Genomic DNA, 22876 nt, shown 5'->3' with positions numbered 1-22876 from the left:
CTGCATGATAGGGGGAGTGCTCATTGTCCCTTCCTGAGGTGGTACCTGTAGAAATGAATTTTCATCAAGTTGATTTTCTAGATCTAATAATGTGTTTTCCATAGCAACTTCAGTATTGTCCCTATCCTCTAAAGTGTTTTCCACCCATTGCAATTGGTTGGCATACTTTTCTATCTCAGGGATGCAGTGATGCAGTGATGGATATATGAAATCCAAGGGATCATATCTCCATATGAAGCTCTGTTTTAATTTTAATCTTTGAAGGATCAGGTTTGCCTCCTTTCCAGCTTCTCTGTTATTACAAATAAAAAGACCCAATTGGTCTTTGATCTTGAGTTGGGCTTTCTTTTTGGCTTTAACAAAGTTTACCTCACTTGAATTTATTATCTGGCTGTAGTACTCCTGGGCAAATAACCTCATAGGGAGGTATTTAGGTAGTTTGTATGGGGCAAGCTGGCACCCATAAATCTTGATTTCAGTGTGGTTTTGGTACAAGTACCAATCTCCCACCTGATGATTGATGTTTAAATGGACTCTCCTGATCTCAAGATTGATTCTTGGTGGAGGGGTTCCACTGAGCTTGGTCATCACAGGGTGGACAAAGGAATCTATGAATTCATTGTATGAATAGGGGAGGAATATTGACGAATCAATGGGGTCCAAAAGATGATTGATCTTGGTTGGCCCTTGGTGTCCAACTTTTGCAAGGTAAGTGGGAATTTATCTACTTGGAAGTAGAGGAACATGTGGTATAGTACTGAGGAGTACTTGAAAACCCTTTCATTTCCCATTCTTATGAAGTGGTCATGCATTCTGTCAGCTATGAATGTGGCAAAGTCATAATGGTTGCAGGAGACTGTCATTCGGTATAAATGCACATGAAAGCTAGGATGATTTCATCAATGTATTCACTTGTGGAGTAACCCAAAACACAAGATATCATGGATACAATATTTCTGCCCCAAGGAGAAAATATAGTTGCTACATATGGAGGGGGGTCTTTGGGGGTATACTTCTCTTCTATGATGAAGGTTTGAATCAATTGGGCCAATCTTGCAGAGCTGAGTTTGGGATATAAGTCCAACAGGTCGCCAATTGAGAGGGAAGTTAGGTTTGGCCCAGGTTGGAGCTGTAACATCTCATTGATGGACTCAAGAGTGATGGTAAAAATGACTTTCTGGTCATGGGACATGATGGTTCTGTGACTGGGGACGTAGCAAGCATAGCACATATGTACAATTTCAAGAAAATGGTGGGCATGGGGGCACTGATACTTGGGCAAATTTGACTCCCAAAGGCCAATTTCATCAGCATGGTTCAAGAACTTGTCCCTACTTTGGCAGTGTATTTTGAGCAGGAGCTCTATGACAGAGGTATCTTTTATCTGGAAATCTCTATCAGCTAAGGGAAGGTGGTCCAAGTCCAAATGGGGCGTGGAGATGGGTCTCACGTTCAATGCAGTAGGGGCAACCATAATTCGGTTCTTGTGGATTCGAATTAGGCTTGCTCAAGGTTGAATTGGGGTTTTCAGAGGTAGCTTGGCAGTTTCAGGGTTTGAGTATTCAGCAAGGTGCAGTATGGAGTCTATTAGAGTAATTTTAATTAAGTTTTAAGTTTAACAAAATACTCAATGACTGGTCTAACTCGAAATTGACAGGGCACTTGGTGAATTCAGGTTTAAGTACCTGAAAACTGGTCGCTACAATTGCTCGAAGGGTGCTTGTGGAAGCTGTACAGTTGACTGGGTGGTCTGTGGCGTTCTCTGGAGCGAAATTTGCACGTAGGTTGACGGCTTCGATGTTTTGCAGGTGTCGTGCATGTGTACAGAAGCTTGAAGGCAAAAATTCAGCGAAAAAGACATTTTTGGGGCTTTTTGGCTTTTATATGGAAGAAATGTTTTTGGCGGGTACGGGTCAATAGCGACTAATTTGTCGTGTAGCGGGGACGTGGTAAGCAGTTAATTTCGCACCGCTTATGGGCGTCGGGTGGTTTTTAGGAGGGGTCGCCCAATTCCACTCAGCGATTGGCACGTCGACAGGGCGGTCTTGTGGAAAACAACTTTTTCGGGCATGTATCGTCCAGCAGATGATCCCGCCCGAAATGGTTTCGGGGCGTTGGATCTGGGCCTTCAAATCGGACGGTGGTTGGGGCACGATTGCGCGCGGAGGTTAATGGGGGCCTGGCCTGGCGGATTAAGGCAGGATTAGGCCATCGGGGTTATTAGTGGAGGGCTTAATCATGGTTTTGCCTAACTTAATCGCAGATCGATTAGTTAGTGGGTTTTTGTCGGGTTTGATGTATCTTATAGTTTATATTTAAACTAGGGTATAAGGATAGGTTTATATCGGAAATTAATATATATGGGAAAAGGGTTATTAATGGGAATTAATATATATTAGTTAGAAGTTAATATGAAAAACATTGGAAATAAATAGCGCCAAGCATAATGTATTTTCTGTGATTTGTTTGTTTTTCGCATATATGCATTATAACTTAGGCTAAAATGTTTTTGTGGGTTTTTTATATGAAAGGGGAATTTACATGGGGGTGATTACTTTCCCTAGGCAAATAATGTTTTAACCTTAGGAAAAGGGGTTTTATTAGGGAAATGAATGAAATGAAGGGGGGATGAAGTTTTATGAGGGGAATTTGGTACTTGGTATCTATAAGTCATTGAGCCGAGGGTCCAGTCCCTCCAGAAGTCAAAGAAATGCTCTAAGCCCCTTTGACTTAGAGTTTCTTAGTACTTAGAACTTTATTATGGGAAATTAGTTAAGTAAATAGGTAAAATGAATGGGGGAAGTTAAAAAATTGACCTTGAAATCCATCTTCATGCTTGATTGACCATTTACATTTGAAACCTATGATGAGAGATGATAAATATCCTTTTTGCCCTATCATCATATTTCTGCAACCTTTCTTCTACTTACCCATCTACTTGTCCTACCATTTTTCCTTCACTTTATTAGGGTGCATTTAGACAAGCAAACCCTTATTAAAACATTTTCTTTTCTTTTCACAAAGCAAACTATCTAATTCTATCATTATATCATCCAAGGGCTTAGATTAAACTGATGAACTCCTTTTATTTTACTCTACTTAATCTAATGATCTGCCAAGATTAGACAGTTTGGTCAGATTTTGTTCTCTAACTATCAACATGAAATTTAAAGCATGGCATAATCAAGATTAAATAGTTTGATTACCCTTGATTGTGGCATGAATCACAAGCTGCACACAATCATTATTTTGCCTAAAGTAAATAATAGTGGCATTTACACTTGCACACTTTCATGGTCTCTTTTTGTTTTTTGGGGTTCATATTTTTCACTTTTTCTTTGGACCTTTTTTCTTTATTCTTTTTGTCCTTTAACTTTTCTTTTAGGACATACCCTCTTTTCATTTTTTATTTTTCAATATGGAAAACAATTTTAGAAAGCAAAGGTATGTACATATTACAAGGCTTAACCTTAGCCATTCAAAATTATGACTCCTATTGGTATACGAACCTAAAAGATTCAACCTGCAAAAAATCAATATGTTCTTGTGCATATTGTAGACAACTCTGAATTTCTGAGAGAGAGCCTTTGCTGATTTGGAATGTGTCATAAGAAGTAGATTGTATCAGAGTTTTCAAGAACTCTAATACTTCACCAATTTGAGTCATTTTTTCGAATGTCAAACTTACACTTTAAAAAGCTGATGCCAAAGAATTCGATGCCAATAAAACAAATAATATGTAAACTATCAAGCTTCCAAAAGATGCATGGATCTAAAAGTTCATTTCTTCTTCCCCACGGCCCCTACCAATGATCTTTGACAACAAGATCATCAAAATGGAACCATCATAATACACAAGATGAAATTTGATTTTCTAGATGTAATGTCTCCAGTTGTGTCTCTGTATTAGGATTGAAACCTATCTGTTTCTTGCCACGCATTCTTGTCCAAAAGAACCATAAATTTCAGAGTCAGCTTCGCAAAGTGATCGTGAATGGGGGAGCTCCTCCTAGAGAACCGATGCCTCCAAATGTTGTTGTTAGACTTCCAACTGCGGAAGAACTAGAGAAATATGCTCTAAGACAATGGGAGAATTTTCTTTTGCAACTAGTCAGCTCTGGCTTTGAAGAAAACACTTCTGAACCTTTTAGCCCTTCTATGTTGAAAATTTGCCAACGGGCTGGCCTCTTGAGTTCGAGGGAAAAGGAAGCACCGAGGTTAACAGAGAATGGTTTCCAGTTTCTGCTGATGGAAACAAATTCTCAACTCTGGCAGATCATTAGAAAGTACATCTCAAAGAGTTGTCACGATAGAAATACCAGCAACAAATTTCTCTATTAAATCATCCTCTGTGAGATCAAGAACCTCAGGATCAAATACCGATGCATCGTCGTATACAGTCTTCACAACCAATCCATACGAAAATGGCCTAATGCCAAGCTTCGCAAGCAAAGCTGCCTCGGAAGAACTGACCTTGTCTCCCTTCTTAATAAGCTCCACAGGTGTTATAATTTCAACAGTACCCTTGTTAATCTTTGTGGGAATATTTAACACCTGGAAGAAAGATAGCATGTGGAACAGCTTACCACACCAGAGGTATCACCACGCTTCCGCTTCATCACTCGTCACGTTTCTGTAAAGGACTCAAACCAGGGATAGCCGAAGGGCCTATGGAGCAGGTTGATATATCGCAACAGAGTTATATATCGCAGTTACGAAACCTAGTATGGTAATGTGGGCCAGACGTTAATGTGAAAATGTTCATTAAACGCAGTGGGTCAAAAGCATGGAGTATAATGCCAACACAGGTGCGAGATGGTATAAGAGTGATGGTGTTGGAGCAGCAGTGGTATAGAGGCCACGACATAAACTTCGCATGGACCGGGCGTATTACGGTATGGGGAGACCAATAGTTAAGATTGCACCACGATGCCGCAACACAATAATAGCACTCAACGCATTCAAAAACACATCGAATGTGGATGGTCTATCCAAATGCAGAGATTCGGTAGAGAAAAGAGGCAGAGGGCAAGAAACTGACAGTGATAATACCCCAGCGGTGTTGGTAAAACGCAAGCGACAATTTGGCAAAAACCCAAGGATACAAAAAGCATGAATTTCTTTGTATTCAGAAGAGGAATATTTTCAAACACAACAAAATATGGAATCAAAGAAATTCCTGGACCACAGAGAACAAAATAAAGCTGGAAAGAACACAGTTCAATACAATAACGCTGTTGCAAACCTATGCCAATCACAGAGGCATATTTGAACTTGAATTACAAGGATTCATGCGTTACAGGAATTTTTCTCGCTGGGTACAGTGCAGATCAAAAGACAATATTCGTGATTTCCCACAGATAGATACATTTCTGCACAAAGATGCCACAAAACAAGTGGCTCAAATTGGAGCAGGGCAGGAGTACACCTGCTCTGATACCATGTTAAACACATACATGGCAGCAACTGAAGATGAATGATAAACATGAGAGTGTATTTATTATTGACAATGATATACATTTATAGTACATTCGTGTGACCGTTGGGTTCCACATCTCAAGGTCTCTTGGACTCTCATCGTTGTTCACATTTTACACCAACCCATAGAGGATTAGGTGTCCAACACTTCCCACCTATAAATTGTTGGAGAATTCATATGAGCTAGCTAAGGTTGGGAGGGCCCTAGAAAACCATGTCAAAGTAGGCCCTAGTGAACCCTATTAAACTGGAGGAATATGAGACTAGGTCAAGTTGGGATGGTAAAGAGGACAGCGTGTCCTTGATGTTTCAATACATGATGAAAATGATTAGGTAGAATAAGATCATGGATTGACATAAATGGAGATTCCAATCATTTTTTGTTTTTCCTTTAGTTTGCATTAGAGGAGAGAAATATATCAAGCTCTTTCAAGTTATTCTAGATAGCTACAAGAAGAAGACTTCGTTAAACTAGTTCACTCTTAATGGAAACTCTATGATGCTTCTTCAAGAGAGTCTACTAGTATTCAATTTTTTGTTAAGCTCGACATAGTGAAAAAGACGGTTTTCTCTTGGGCACATGAGAAGAGAAAAAATACGAGCAAAGTTTAACCCCAATTGAAACTCAAATATTGGAACTCTAATGCATTGAGATTAAAGGATGTTTATATGAGGCTTCAAGGCACAAAGTAAAAGGAAACTTCTATCTGAGAAAGAAGCCCTCTAAAAGTTATAGTTTCGCTGGCTAAGGGTGATGTAAATACAAATTGTTTTCATAATTTTTCCAATCACAATAAGAACATGAACACCATATGGAAAATGAGGAGCAAATGAGTCTATAGCAAGGTCCTTCAAAGATTTAGTTAAATGTGGCGCACTTTGTTGGGATCTTTATGGAAGATGCAAAAGTAAATAGTGCAACAGTTCTAAAAATGACTTCTTTCTTCCCCACTTTCATCAATGAGGCAGTAGATGCAAGGAAGCTTGAAAATATTTATAAGACTTGCAAAGGGTTCTATGTAGCTTTCAAAATGACAAAAGGCCAAGTTAAAACAATTGTACAATTGAGTTCCTTTGGGGTTTTATAAGTTCATTGAGGATGATCTTCTAAGATTTAATGAGAAGTTAAGAAGCACAAAGAGGGTGTTGGATCTTGCTTTTCAATACTACTTTCTAGCCCTAATTCTAAATCAAGTCAATCCTAACTCTTATGAGGATTTCAAATTTATCTCATAGTGCAAATGTATTTGATATGACCCAAGGGGGCATATATGAGTGTCAAGCCAACAGATAACTCCCAAATTAAGTTACTATTGTATTAATGAGAATAGAATTATACAAAATAGAAGAGTGACCCTTGGGATTCATCTTCCTATTGAATTTTATAGCTATGGTCAATCTTCATAATTAATATTTTAGCCATCGATATATATATAATGAAAATGTAATACATGTTCTTCCTGTCATTTTATTGATTAGCCCATGAAATGATTAATATAATACATGTTATTCATATCAGTTTCAAAGGAGAAAATTTTGAATTTTGAATTTTGAATTTTTTTTGCTCCAAACTTATCAAGTCGGCCATCGTTCAAGTCAAGTCGGCCCCAGTGAACCCTCATTGATTCTAAAGCCTCCAACTATGAAGAGCCAGCGAGTTTGGAAGGATGTGAAGATGGAAGAATACCATTCTATTATGAAGAATGAGGCATGGAAAATTGTGCCTAGACCTGAAGGGAAGTTAGTAGTGACCTCCAAATAGATATACAAGATTAAGCATGCAAGATTTACGAGTAGAAGGCGCGATTTGTGGCTAGAGGATCCTCCCAAAAAGAAGAAGAAGATTACAATGAGACTTTTGCTCTAGTTGCCAGGTACACTACTATTAGATCTATTATTTCTATTGCTTCTTCTATGGGTTGGAATTTACATCAGATGGATGTAAAGATTGTTTTCCTTAATGGTGTGATTGAGGAAAAAGTGTACATAGAACAACCTCAAGGATTTGAGGTTCATGGGAAAGAGTCTCATGTTTGCGGATTGAAGAAAGCCTTCTATGGACTTAAACAAGCACCCAAAACTTGGTGTTCTCGAATTGATGGCTACCTGAAAAGAATTGGTTTCTCCAAAAGTGATGTTGATCCAAATCTATATATCAAGGTTGAGAAGAATGAACTTGTGATTTTATTATTTTATGTTGATGATTTATTTCTAATAGGTGTAGAGCATCTCATTATTCAGTGAAAGAGAGAGTTGGCCTCTGAATTCGATATGAAGGATCTTGGCTTGATGCATTACTATTTAGGACTACAAGTTTGGAAAAAGCCTAGTGAAATCTTCCTTGGTCAAGTATAATAACAAGATCCTTCATAAGTTTGGAATGATGGATTGTAAATCGATGACAACTCCCATGGTGACTAATCTAAGGAAATTGAGACTCAGAGTCATAATTGGTAGATCAATCCATATATCGGATGTTGATTGGCTCCTTGATGTATTTGGTTAAAACTTAATATCGAGCCAGAAATTTGCTTTGCAGTGAACACTCTGAGCCAATTCTAGGTGGAACCAAGACATGATCATTGGATTGCAGCAAAGCATGTATTAAGATATTTACGTGGTACAGTTGATTATGGTTTGAGATATGTCTCAAACGGTGATATATAGTTGCAAGGATATACAAATTAAGATTGGACAAGGAGTGCAAAAGACAAAAAGAGTACATCTAGAAATTGCTTCAATTTGGATTCTACTATGATTTCTTGGATGAGCATGAAGCAGACATCTATTGCACTCAGCACTACCAAGGCCGAGTATATGGCAGCTAGTTTAGCGAGTTGTGAAGCATTTTGGCTTCGGAAGTTATTCGCAGGACTATTTGATCAAGTGTTGGAATCGACCATGATATATTGTGATAATCAAAGTTGTGTGAATCTTGCAAATAACCAAGTTCTCCATGACAATTCGAAGCACATCAATATCAAGTACCACTTCATTCGTGACATGGTGTAGAAGGGAGAAATGAAGCTCCAGTACATCTCTACTAATGAGCAGATAGTTGATATTCTTACAAAGCCTCTGTCCAGAGCAAAGTTTGTATACTTCAGGGGCAAGCTTGGACTTGTTGAGAATGCCTCCTTCAATGAGAGGGAGTTTTGATGAGATAACATCAGGGACAGACATTCTCCTTGTGTCAAGTATGTTGATTGTAATTAGGGAGAATGGTCCAGTAGAGGACAGTCATTCTTCTTGTGTCAAGTATGTTGACGGAAATTACATAGAATGGTCCTAGAAGGCCAAGATCACTCAGTTGAGTGGGTGCCTTTCAACATCAGGCTCAGAACTCGCCAGATATATTGAGTGAGCTCATGTAGAATCAAGCCCAAAATTACTCAGGTAGAGTGCAGCCTTTGGAGATTCACCATGTGTCAAAGATTTTGACCAGAATGATGGTGAACCAAGACTAGTTTGTATACCATGTGTCAGATCGATTATAATTATGGTGACTAGTTGATGTTAATGATGTACCATGTGTAACAAGTACTGACCAGGATTATGGTGAGGATGCACCATAGGTCAAAGATACCGACAAGAATTATGGTAATTTGTTGATGTTGTTGGTTTACCATGTGTCAAAGTTGTTGACCAGCATTACGGTAATTGGATGATGTTGATGATGAATTGTCATAACCTTTTCATAGAGAAATTTGTCAACAAGAAAACATTTGGATAGTCATTATGAATACCTTCCTAGCTAAGAGGGAGTGTTGAATTTTGTAGCTATGGTCAATCTTCATAATTAATATTTTAGCCCTTGATATATATAATGAAAATGTAAGACAAGCTCTTCATGTCATTTTATTGATTAGCCCATGAAATGATTAATATAAGACATGTTCTTCATGTCGGTTTCAAAAGAGAAAAAATTTGAATTTTGAATTTTAAATTTTTGGCATCAGTGAAGAGACACACATTCAAGCCAACCAGAACACTGTATATAAGGCACTTGACCTCCTCCACAAAGCACCATTCGATCTCACATAAAACAAGATATATTTTGGGCATCCAAGCGAAGAAGAAGGACGAAGAAGGAAGAAATCATCTCAAGCATCTCTCTCTCTTGTTGACTTTGAACGTTTGATTTTCTAGGCATAGTATGGGCAGTAGGTCGAACTTCTAGGCAGCAAAGCTGAAATTATCGGCAAAATATTCTGGGCAAAAGGGCCAAAATTTCTTAGCAGCTTCTGGGAAGCCAAATTTCAACCTAAACAAATCACAGAAGGCCAAGTTTGTTGGCCAGAAGATTGACTTGACAAGAGGGTTGTTTGATCATGTTTGACCATAACATTGTTGGTCAATTTGACCATCATAGTTGACTAGCAAAATTAGGTGTATCTCTTGTTGAACTGAAGAATTCCTCTAACAAAAAGGTTGTTGGGTTTTTCCCCCAAGTGGATTTTACCAGGATAAATCTTGTGTTGTATTTGTGCTGTGAAATTTCCACGAATTCACCAATTAGAGTTTAATGTTCTAACTATTAGCAATTTATTTGTTTTACGGTGAATAATGATTAAATCACTGATTAATTCTTCACAATAAAAACATTGTGGAATTATAAATCAGGAACTGAGAAATAGATGCACACACAATAAAAATGACACCAATATTTGGGACTAAACATCCCTGGAAAAACCTTGAAGGGAAAACTAATGCAGAACATGAGGGTTTATTTTATTATGCAGCAATTTGAGAATTTTACAACTGGATGCCCAACTGGCAATCCTCTGGAAATATACTAGCAAAATATTTGAAGATCCCAAATCTCCTCAGCAAAACAACTCGGCCTCCTCTGGCCTGCACGCATTGTTGCCTCTAGATCCATTCGCACTGCCTAGAAACTGGCTCTAGCTAAGTCGTCCTACCTCCCTTTCTCACTGGAAACCACTCGCTCTACCTTCAGCTACTGATATGTGGCTCTTCCTGCAACTTGCACTAGGGATTTTGGTTATTCGCATTGATTGAACGACCTCCTCTGCAGATGAATTCAGCCTCCCTTTTCCTGCCTCTCCGGCACTAGAAAATCACTAGGAATTCTCAAGAATCCTGCTCCCAAATTATCTGTTGCTAATCGTCCTACCTCCCTTTCTCACTGGAAACCACTCGCTCTGCCTTAGGCTACTGATATGTGGCTCTCCCTGCAACTTGCACTAGGGATTTTGGTTATTCGCATTGAGTGAACGACCTCCTTTGCAGATGAATTCGGCCTCCTTTTTCCTGCCTCTCCGGCACTAGAAAATCACTAGGAATCTCTCAACAATCCTGCTCCCATATTATCTGTTGCTCCCTCTCTTGATGCTCTCCCTTTGGCTCGAACTGCGCCCTTGCTGAAGACTGCAAACTGGCTAGCTCAATCTACCTCTCACAACTCGATCACACTGATCACTCTGATGTTCCTGATGTTATCTCCAAGCCCTTTCACCTGCTCTTATAATCTCTCGTTGGAACTTCAACAACCACGATTTAATCTCAATCAACAACTAAGATCAATTAGACTTAATCAATAGAAGTCTCTGGAGAAATCTCAAACATCCTTAATTAATTAACTCTAATTTACCACTTTTCCTAAGTTAAACTTAAGAAATATTTTAATTATGGCAAATTAATTTAATTAAGGTGCTTCCCAAGCTTATTTCGCTAAACCTTTTCTGGGTTTTGGAGATCTAGTGTTCCTTAGCCACTTAGCATCATCCGAGAATAGAACACTTGTCCGATGCTACACAAACTAACACTCCCTCTTAGCGAGGAAGGGTGTTCTCCACCACACCCATATGGTCTCTGAAATAGATGAACTTAGCTCTCCCTAGAGCTTTCGTGAGTATATTTGCAACCTACTACTCTGTGGGAACATGTTGTAGCAAAACTGTAGAGCTTTCGTGAGTATATATGCGACCTGTTCCTCTGTGGGAACATGTTGTGGCCAAACTAATCCACATTGTTGATGTATGACATCACTGCCCACCATGCTACTGCGCATACTCTGATCCACCTCACACTATTGTTGCCACCACTCTGTCGCCATCACTACACTGCTGCTGCAACTACTGCAACAGTGACTCTGATCTCCCTCCAAACAGAACAGGGAAATCTCTCCTAGATGGAAACTCCCTCATGGAATCTTGCTCTAGCCGGAACTGCACCTGCAACTGGGCAACTCGCACTGGCACCAAAAACACAAACTTCTTGCACGTGCCCCTACAACTGGCTTTGCAACTGTCCTTTAAGTCTATGACTACAACTAGCTCTACATTGTCCATTGAACACCTAATTGCGCCCAACTGGCTTTGCAACTACCTCTCAAGTATCTGACTGCAATTAGCTTTGCATTGTCCCTCAAGATCTAACTATGCCTTGTTGACATCTCGACCCTCCAGTTACTCTAAATGTGGGTTCCCATAGCAAAGGAACTGATCCATGTGAACAACTGGATCTGATCCAGACTTCTTGTTGTTCACTCATGGACCCTGCCCATACTGACAATCTGAAGCATCACACTCCTCCTCCATATAGAGTTATCACTACTATCAATGTGAATTCCTCTAGAGGTCAACTCGTTGATGTCTGTCAAACTTGTTGTCTGTTGCTACCCCTTCTTGTCCTTCTTCCTCTTGGGACACTAGGTGACGTAGTGACCAAATTCACCACATCCGAATGACTTGACCTTCGATAGATCCTTTTTCGTCTTCTCTCCTCCTTTTGAGATTTGTCCATGACTAGGACCTTTCCTCTCCTTCCCTTTAGCTGCAAGGGCTACGTTCTCTTCTTCCTCCTTCTCAAATTTTGGTCCCATGCCATTGTTGCTGGTAGCACCCTCAATGAGACTAAGCCTCAACTCCTCCTGAGTGAAGTCACTCCATATCCTGGTAGTTGATTTCATCCAGTGATCCCCTGAACAAAGGTTCATCATTCCTAGGTAAACCTGTTTAGAGTTGTCTACACCAGTCCACCATCAGCGAGTTTCTCTCCAACAACTGCAAGTTCATCTCGAACAGCCTGAATTCTGGTGAGATAGGAGGTTATGCTCTCACCCTTCTCCATCTTTGTTGTCCTTAGCTTCTCCTTGAGAATCATTTTTCGATTCTCAAATGCATCCAAGTATAACTTCGCAATGGCATCCCACGTGTCCTTTGTTGTATTTTTGTCTGTAATATGCGGGGCAATATGATCTCGAACCCTGTCTAGGACCATCCTTTTGGTCTTGGCCATCTCCTTCTTGAAGGATACCAGCGGTTGTGGAACTGTCAGCTCAGCCATGACAGTTGTCATGAACTCCTTCAAGCCATGTTCATCTAATAGGAATTGCATTATGTCTTTCCAGACGTCAAAATTAGAAGCTCCATCAACTCTATCCTCATCTCCGAGACCTGTCGTGGCCATCTCTACAAAACTCAAATAAACTGGAGAAATATTTGTTGGAAATCTCCTCTTTCGAGCAACTAACTCGACCTTCCTCTGCTACTTGCACTCCCTCTGGAAATACGCAGATCTACCCATGCACTTGCTTCTAGTTTCCTTCCTAGAACTTGCATTGTCTGTTGCTCCTACTGCGTAACTCACTCTACCTCCCAAAAGTCCTTCTCTGGAATCTAGCACACGTACTGCTAACCCTGAAACTCGCACTAGCTAGACTGCAATTCAGCTACGGCCTTCTTCTACTAGAAATCACGGCCTCCTTTCCTGCAATTGGAAGACTGGAAACCCTCCAAGAAACAAACTAGAAATTCCGCTTGTGTGCTTTTCTCTTCCTACCCTACGCAGATCTGCAACTGCAAACCCTTGTTGCAAATCTTTGCGCCCAGATCTACTCTACGAATCAACTAATCTACTCACCGAAAACCCTCTTCGACAAATCCACTGCCTATTGGAACTACTATAATTGAGCTTTTCCTTCACCCTAAACTAGAAATTGATTTTCTTGCCCCAGCAATTTGCATTGTCTAGCTGGCCTGAGCAGATCAAGAATTGGTGCTTTAGATCTCCCTCTGAAACTACACGCTTTCTCCTCCTTTCACCTTCCAGCCTCTGATCTAATCAACAATGCTCTAATAACATGTGAAATTTCCACGAATTCACCAACTAGAGTTTAATCTTCTAACTATTAGCAGTTTACTTGTTTTACAACAAATAACAATTAAATCACTAATGTATTATTCACAATAAAAATGTTGCGGAATTATAAATCAGGAACCGAGAAATAGATGCACATACAATAAAAATGACACCAATATTTTGGACTAAATGTCCCCGAAAAAAACCCAAAGGGAAAATCAGTGCAGCAAATGAGCGTTTATTTTATTATGCAGCAATTTGAGAAATTTACAACCAGATGCCCAACTAGCAATCCTCTGGAAATACACTAGCAAAATATCTGGAGATCCTAGATCTCCTCTACAAAACAACTCAGCCTGCTCGCACCCCACACTGGCAACTCACATTGTTGCCTGGAATACACATTGTTATCTCTAGATCCACTCGCACTACCTGGAAACTAGCTCTAACTAAGTCATCCTACCTCCCTCTTTCACAAGAAACCACTCACTTTGCCTTCCAGAAATAGATTTGGCCTTTAGTCACTGACTTGTGGTTCTTATGGCAACTTGCATTAGGGTTTCTAGCTATTCACACTGCTTGTACGGCCTCCTTTGCAAATGAATTCGGCATCCCTTTTCTTGACTCTCCGGCACGGGAAAATCATTGGGAATCTCTATGGAATCCTGCTCCCAAATTATCTGTTCCTCTCTCACTCCAAGGCTCTCCCTCTGGCTCGAATTGCACCCTTGTTGAAGACTGCAAATTGGGTAGCTCAATCTACCTCTCACAACTCCATCACTCTGATGACTGATGTTCCTAATGTTATTATCTCCAAGCCCTTTGCCCTTTGACCTACTCTTATAATCTCTGGTTGGTACTTCAACGACCACAATTTGATCTCCATCAATGGCTAAGATCAACTAGACTTCATCAATAAAAGTCTATAGAGCAATCTCAAACATCCTTAATTAATTAACTCTAATTTACCATTTTTCATAAATTAGACTTCGGAAAATTTTAATTATGGCAAATTAATTTAATCAAGGTGTTTCCCAAACTTATCTCAGGCAACCTTTTATGGGTTTTGGAGATCTAGTATTCCTTAGCCTCTTAGCGTCACCCGAGACTAGAACACCTGTGTGATGCTACACAAACTAACATGTGCATTGCGATCTCTACTCTCCTTTTGCATTTGTGGTTGAATTTTTGAAGTGCAATTGCTTAGTGATAAACTAGAAGTGCTAAAAGAATATTTACATCATTAGAAGAAATTATCAATTTTCAGAAATTAGTGCTTGTGTCTATTGCACTTAAATCAACACTTCCGAGGTTAGTTCCTATTCTCACTGTTCATATTCCCCTTTATTTACATATTTACAAGTTATTCACCCAATCCTCAAGGATTAGGTGTCTAATGTCCCCCGCCTTAACCTAAAGGTGTTTGTGAGTCCAAGCATCATTTTGAATTTTCCCATTTTTCTCTTCCATATGCTTTGGTGAAGATGTCTACATTTCGCTCATCTGTGGAACAATGTCTTAGATGAATATTCTTGGCCTCTAAATGATATCGAATCAAATGATACTGTGTTAATATGTATGGTTCAATCATGAAATTCGAGATTCCTAGGAAACTTAATTGCATAAGTATTGCCAATCAGAAGGGGGGTAGAATTCACTTCTTTCTCCTAGAAGTCTTCAAGAGCTTTCCTAAGCCACACAATCTCCTTACTTGCTTCTACAGCTGCCACATACTCTACCTCTGTCATGGAATCTGTTGGAACTGACTGTTTGCGTGACCTAACGGAGACAACTCCTAATACAAGACTCATAATATAGCTTGAAGTAGACACTCCATTTTCTTTATCTTTGTCAAAGTCTGAATCAAAATATTCAATCAAGCTGAAGCCATACACCAACAAATACTTGAGTCCAAAGTCTTTAGTTTCTTTCCAGTACTTTCGAACTCTTTCGCGGCACACCAATGTCATTCACAAGGCTTTTGCATAAACCTCAAAAGGATTCCAACAACAAATGAGATATTAGGTCTGGTAGTGGTGAGGTAGATAAGAATTACCACAACTTGTTTATACTTAGTTGCATCCTCAAATTCATTCCCTTCTTTAGATGTGAGCTTCAGATTTTGTTCCATCCAAGTATATGAAGGCTTGCATTCATCCATGCCAAACTTGTTCAACAATTTTCCAATGTACTTCTTTTGAGAAAGGAATATATACCTTGGATGTTAGGTCACTTCAATGCCCAAGTAGTGGTGAAGGTCTCCCAAATTTGTCCTTCACAAGGCTTTTACATAAACCTGGAAAGGATTCCAACAACAAATGAGATATCAGCTCTGGTAGAGGTGAGGTAGATAAGAATTCCCACAAGTTGTCTATACTTAGTTGCGTCCTCAAATTCATTCCCTTCTTTAGATGTGAGCTTCAGATTTTGTTCCATCCGAGTATATGAAGGCTTGCATTCAGCCATGCCAAACTTGTTCAACAATTTTCCAATGTACTTCTTTTGAGTAAGGAATATATACCTTGGATGTTAGGTCACTTCAATGCCCAAGTAATGGTTAAGTGTTGGCATTATGTTCTCTGGTATGGCTATATGTTACAGATGTTGTACTTGATGGCAACTCCCATGACAAGGCTCTCAATTTATTGAAAAATAAGGACGCAGGAAATCAGTTCAGAAGGTGCGTACCCGCAGGTACACCTTGCAGGGACCGCGTCCAGAGACGCAGGCCAGCCATTCAGGAGGTGCGTCCACCCAGTGCACACATTTCAAGGCAGAGAAAAGCTCACGTGGGGGTTTCTTGTGTTTTACTCTTGGTATCTAGCCGACGGTATTGTGTTATTATGGTGTCGGCTCGTGGTATTGTTCCATGATTTGAGGAGGAACTTGCCTATATAAAACAAAGGAGATCATTTGGTTTGAGTATGTCTTTGGTTGAATATCTTATGAGGCTAGATCTGGTCTAGATCTAAAAAGGTGAATCTTCTGAAAGACTGAGATCTCTTTGGCGCATGATCAGATCTGTAGATCTGACTGTTTGGGTTACTCTTAAAGTCTTGAAATCATTCATACCCGAAGGTACGCAGGTTCAGTGAAAGGCAAGTGCGCCGGGACGCAGTACAGTAAGAAGAGACCTGCGTGTGGACGCAGGGCAGAGTAAGATTCAGGTGCGTCCGGAACGCAGTACAGTAACAGGCGCACTGCGTGGGGACGCGGAGCATAATAAGGATCAGGTGCGTCTCTGAGCAAAAAGACGTGGCGCGATAGTATTTCTGGGTGCGTCCCTGTAGCAAAAGTACGCGGCGCGACAGTGTTTCTGGGTGCGTCCCTGCAGCAACAGGACGCAGTGCAGTTGAAGGAACAGTGCGTGGGCACGCAGTGCAGCAGAAGGATCTCTGCGTGTGGACGCAGGGGAGCAGAAGGTTAACTGCGTCTGGTCGCAGGACACAGAAGGGAAACCTGCGTCTCTGTCTTAAGATGTTCTGTTGATTGAATTTCTCTGTTGATAAGGTGTTCTGGGTTAGTTCTGTTATTGTTGATCTGATAACTGTAGTGGACTGTAACTGTTATATTCTTGATGATCATTTGATGCTTTATGAAAAGAAGTAGGGGGTTGTAGCTCCCTTCCAGAAGAAGACTGGAAAACGAGAGAGAGTTGTAGCTCTCTGCAGGTTGCAGCCTGCGTACTGGTAAAAGACTGCACCAGTACAAAATCATTGTAAAAGGAGTTTCTAATTTGAAAGAAGATAGAGACATATTGCAGCAGGTGGTTTTCACCCACATTGGGTTTCCACCTTACATCTTGTGTTCTTTGGTGTGACTATCTGTTTTCTTTGTTCATGCTCATTATTTTATGGTACTGACATGCAAAAATAATTCAAAGATCAAATAAGGAAGATTTATTAATTGCTAGATAATACTGATTCACCCCCCCTCTCAGTATTATTTCCAGCAATTGGTATCAGAGCAGGTCCTTCAGAGAAGCTTGATCGCTTGAAGGTAGATCGTTCATCATGAGCAACTACGAGAGAGAAGCATCAATCAGGCCACCGGTTTTTGATGGAACAAACTTCAATTATTGGAAGGTAAGAGTTACTGCATATCTTCAATCTCTTGGTACTGAAGTTTGGGACATTGTAGAAACAGGCTACGCTTTTCCTTCAGCTACTCCTACAGATGCAACTGAGAAGAAGTATGAAACAAATGCGAAAGCTGTCAGTACTCTATTAGGATGTATATCCCAAACGGAATTCATGAAGGTAATGCACTACAAATCCGCAAAAGAGATATGGGACAAAATTGTCACGAGCTATGAAGGAGATGAACAGGTAAAGCGTGCTAAACTTCAAACTCTCAGGATTCAGTATGAGACTCTCAAGATGTATAATGATGAAAGTGTGGCTAATTATTTTCTTCGAGTAGATGAGATTGTTAATTGTATGAAAAGTTTGGGTGAAGAAATAAAAGAGGCTATAGTGGTTGAAAAGGTTCTAAGGTCATTATCCCCCAAGTTTGAATCTAAAGTATCTGCAATAGAAGAAAAGGAAAATCTACGAATTCTCACTATGTCTCAGCTACATGGAATTCTAACGGCTTATGAAATGAGAAAGGGAGGTCCATCAGACAGAAGAGAAGCTGCTTTCAAGGCATCAGGTAAAGAAGATTATTATGAAGCAAGCCACGTCCCAGAAGAAGAAGAATCAAATTTTGTCAGAAATCTTCAAAGGGGTTCTGGAAGATTCAGAGGTAAGTTACCTTTTAAATGCTTTGCTTGTGGAAGAGTAGGTCATTATGCTGCAAAATGTCCTTATAAGGATAAAGGAAAGGAACCTGCTAGATGGAACAAGAAACAAAGTACAAATAAGAAAAGCTACTACACCCATGAAGATAGTGATGGTCTATCGAACAATGATGAAGATGAACGAGGTAATGAATATAAGTTGTTAATGGCATTTGAAGATGATGATTATATGGATGCTGTAGATGTGGATAACCTTTATGAGGAAATTACTAGACTCGAGAGATGTATAGAAGAAAAGAATGTGATCATTGATACTCTACAATTTCAAATTGATGAAAAAGAAAAACATCTTGAAAAACTAGAAGGTGAAATTGTTGGTCTTAGAAAAGAGATTGAGAAAACAAAAGCTATTAATCTTAAGTTTGTCAAAGGATCCGAAACATTGGATGAGATTATCAATGTGCAGCGGTCTCCTCTAAACAAAACAGGTCTGGGCTATAATGGAGAAACCTCTCAAGCATCCACCTCAAAGAGTTATCTTGATGCGGCAAGAAGAAATGGGAAAAAGAACAATGAAGATCCTCAGGTAAAGCAGGGACGAATTACAAACAGAAACTATCAAGGGCAATCCATCTTAAGGGTGAACAAAAGCTACAACCAGCCACAGGTAAAATCTTCTCAATTTGGTTCAAGAATAGATGAAAATAGAAATTACAATCAGTTGGCTGGTAGATTCAATAACCGCAGAAGTTTCTTCAATGGACAATGCTTTTCTTGCCATAACTTTGGTCACAAAGCAGCTCAATGTGTTGCATATAAAACAATCATGACTAGGGAAGCTCAAAAACAAAGAAGTATGACAGGGATTACAAAAAGGACTTATAACAACTTTTCGGTTCTTGAAAATGAAGTTCAATGTTCTATTTGCAATAATTTTGGGCATGAAGACTCTGAATGCAGGAGCAGGTTTCAGCAGAAAAAGGAACAAGCCTCAAGCACCAAAACATGGAGAATAAAGGAACCTCAAACAGAAAGATGCGGGATAGCTTTTTATGCAGAGGGACAGGAAAATCTATGGTACATTGACAGTGGATGTTCGAAGCATATGACAGGTGATAAAGAAAAACTTGAATCTTATTCTGCTCTAGAAAAGGGAAAGAAAGTCTCTTTTGGAAATGATACTCCTGCAACTATAAAAGGAAAAGGCATTGCTCAGTTAAAAGAAAAGGTCAAGGCTGGAAATGTTTTGTATGTTGATGGATTGAAGCATAATCTTCTAAGTGTCAGCCAGATGTGTGATCAAAGAACCGAGGTTATATTCAGATCGAATGGATGTCTTGTTCGTGATCTTGATACAGGTAAAACAGTGCTCAAAGGCAAAAGAACTCCAAATAATCTGTACATATTTGAAGAAGGACAACAACAATGCTATCTGAGCAAGGATGAAGAGCACCGGTTATGGCATCGAAGGTTGGGACATCTAAGCTTCTCACAAATAAGGAAAGCATGCAAATATCAGGCAGTTCGCGATCTTCCAGATATCAAAATTCCTGACAACACCATATGCAAATCATGTCAGTTTGGAAAACAAACCAGAACTAACTTTCCAGAGAAAGAAGGATCAGCTAGCATGCCTCTTGAGCTAGTACATACATATACATGCGGTCCCTTCAGAAAAAGAACACCTCGAGGAGAAGAATACTTGATATTATTCATTGACGATTTCTCCAGGTTTGTCTGGTTAGGACTTATGAAGCACAAAGATGAAGCATTCGAAAAATTCATATCCTTCAAAGCCTTGGTGGAAAATGAATCAGGTCACAAAATTAAGTGCCTCAGATCCGACAGAGGTGGGGAATTTACGTCAAATGAATTTTTCGATTTCTGTGAAGAACATGGGATAAGAAGAGAATTCTCTACAGCAAGAACTCCCCAGCAAAATGGAGTTGTGGAAAGAATGAACAGAACAATCCAACAAATGGCTCGTGCTATGCTTGATGAATCAGGAACTCCCGCTACTTTCTGGGGTGAAGCTGCACATGCTGCGGTTGTTATTCTCAACAAAACGAATGTCCGGGTGAACAGCACTCAAACTCCTCATGAGCTTTGGAATGGTAGGACTCCTTCGGTAAAGCACTTCAAAATCTTTGGGAGCAAATGCTATATCAAGAATACTGATGAGCAGCTTGGCAAACTTGAACCTAGAGCAGATGAAGGCATTCTTCTTGGTTATTCTCCATATAGCAAAGCATACAAATGCTACAATAAAAGACTTGGCAGAATTGTTGACAGCATTGATGTAGTGGTTGATGAGAAGGGATACATTCCTAGGCAAGTACATCGTGAAGACATCGAAGAAGATGAAGGCTACCCTCAAAGACAGAATGATGAAGAAGAAGAATCTCAAGAAGAACCTCAAGAAGAACCAGAGGAGCAAACAAGAATAGAAGAAAAGACTCCATCCAGATATGTTCAGAAGAACCATCCAGAATCTCAGATTATGGGACAGAAAGAAGCAGGTGTACAAACTCGAAGAACAATTGCAGAAGCTTCAAGCTATTTAGCATTACTCTCCTCAACTGAACCACAAAATGTGAAAGAGGCATGCAAAGATGAATGTTGGGTGAAAGCAATGGATGAAGAACTTGAGCAGATCGAAAAGAACAACACTTGGGAGCTGGTTCCTAGACCAAAAGATAAGAATGTTATCGGGACAAAATGGGTCTTCAAAAACAAATTGAATGAAAATGGAGAAGTAATTAGAAATAAAGCCAGACTTGTTTGTAAAGGGTATGCGCAGCAAGAAGGAATAGACTTTGAAGAAACCTTTGCTCTTGTTGCAAGACTTTAGGCCATCCGAATGTTTCTTGCTCTCTCAAGTTTTCAAAACTTCAAAGTATTTCAAATGGACGTGAAATCAGCCTTTCTGAATGGAGACTTGGAAGAAGAAGTATACATTAAACAGCCAGATGGGTTCATTCTTGGAAATGATCCAAACCTTGTATGCAAATTGAAAAAGGCCCTCTATGGTCTCCAACAAGCTCCAAGGGCTTGGTACTACCGCTTGGACAAATATCTTCATCAACAAGGTTTTTCAAAAGGTTCAGCAGATAGCAATCTTTATATAAAAGTTGAAAATGACAAATTGCTAATACTTGTTGTGTATGTAGATGACATTATTTTTGGCAGCAATGAAGAAGCTATGAGTCAAAGCTTTGCCTCGGTCATGTAGAAAGAATTTGAAATGTCCTTGCTAGGAGAACTGACATATTTCCTTGGTTTGCAAATCCAACAAAAGGAAGGAGGAATCTTTTTATCTCAAACCAAGTATCTCAAACAGATTTTGAAGAAATATGGCATGGAAGATGCAAAACCAGTATCAGTATGTACACCCATGGTCACAGGATGTAGTCTCAGTGCAAATGATGAATCTGCAGCAGTACATCAACCAACCTACAGATCTATGATTGGAAGTTTACTTTATTTGACAGATACCCGACCGGACATCATGCATGCAGTTGGAATAGTTGGAAGATTTCAGGCAAATCCGAAGGAGACTCATCTTCAGGCAGTAAAGAGAATTTTCAAATATCTTCAAGGGACTCAAAATTATGGCTTATGGTATCCTAGAGATACAGATCTTACTCTTCATGCTTATACAGATGCAGATTGGGCCGGAAGCGTGGACGACAGGAAAAGCACAAGTGGTGGTGCGTTCTTTATGGGTTCCAGACTGGTATCTTGGTTCAGCAAGAAACAAAGTTCGATTGCCTTGTCTACAGCTGAAGCGGAATATGTTGCTGCTGCATCTTGTTGCACCCAACTCCTTTGGATTATGCAGACTTTGCAGGATTTTCAAATCACTTGTACACCACCTATCCCCATCTTATGTGATAACACAAGTGCAATCAGCATCTCAAAGAATCCGGTTATGCATTCAAAAACCAAGCACATACCAATCAAGTATCATTTTCTCCGGGAACAAGTGCTTGAACAGAAGGTCAAGTTGGAGTATGTTCCTTCTACAGAACAAGTTGCTGATATTCTCACAAAACCATTGCCCAGGGACACCTTTGAATACCTCAGGCAAAAGCTGGGGGTTGTTGATGCATCATCTTATTGTTGAAACTTTTCTGATTGATGGTACAGGTTCAGGGGGAGCATATAATGCATTGTTGGCATTATGGAGGATGGTCAGAAGGAGATCTTGGAAATAGCTGCAATATGTCTCTATCTCTTTCATGGTGGATTATGGTTCTTTGTTACAGATCTGGTTCTTTTTCAGGGGGAGCATGATCTTAGGGGGAGCATACCCCTTTGCCCTTGATGTCAAAGGGGGAGAATGAAGCTGAAGATTGTAAGGTTGCCATCAAGTCCAAAGGGGGAGATTGTTGGCATTATGTTCTCTGGTATGGCTATATGTTACAGATGTTGTAATTGATGGCAACTCCCATGACAAGGCTCTCAATTTATTGAAAAATAAGAAGGACGCAAGAAATCAGTTCAGAAGGTGCGTACCCGCAGGTACACCTTGCAGGGACCGCGTCCAGA

General features: G+C 39.8%; 1 pseudogene; it reads right to left on the bottom strand.

Moving 5' to 3' along the window:
- Nucleotides 1-4293: 4293 nt before the first annotated feature.
- On the bottom strand, nt 4294-12439 carry LOC149262558 (large ribosomal subunit protein uL10z pseudogene; annotated as a pseudogene).
- Between the last annotated feature and the right edge of the window lie 10437 nt (nt 12440-22876).

The sequence above is a fragment of the Pinus tabuliformis genome, chromosome 6, assembly GCF_031772625.1.
Source record: "Pinus tabuliformis cultivar Carrire ecotype Pingquan chromosome 6, CPIR1, whole genome shotgun sequence".
NCBI lineage: Eukaryota > Viridiplantae > Streptophyta > Pinopsida > Pinales > Pinaceae > Pinus > Pinus tabuliformis.
The sequence above is the reverse complement of the archived record's forward strand: the minus strand, read 5'-3'. Positions and strand labels throughout refer to the sequence as shown.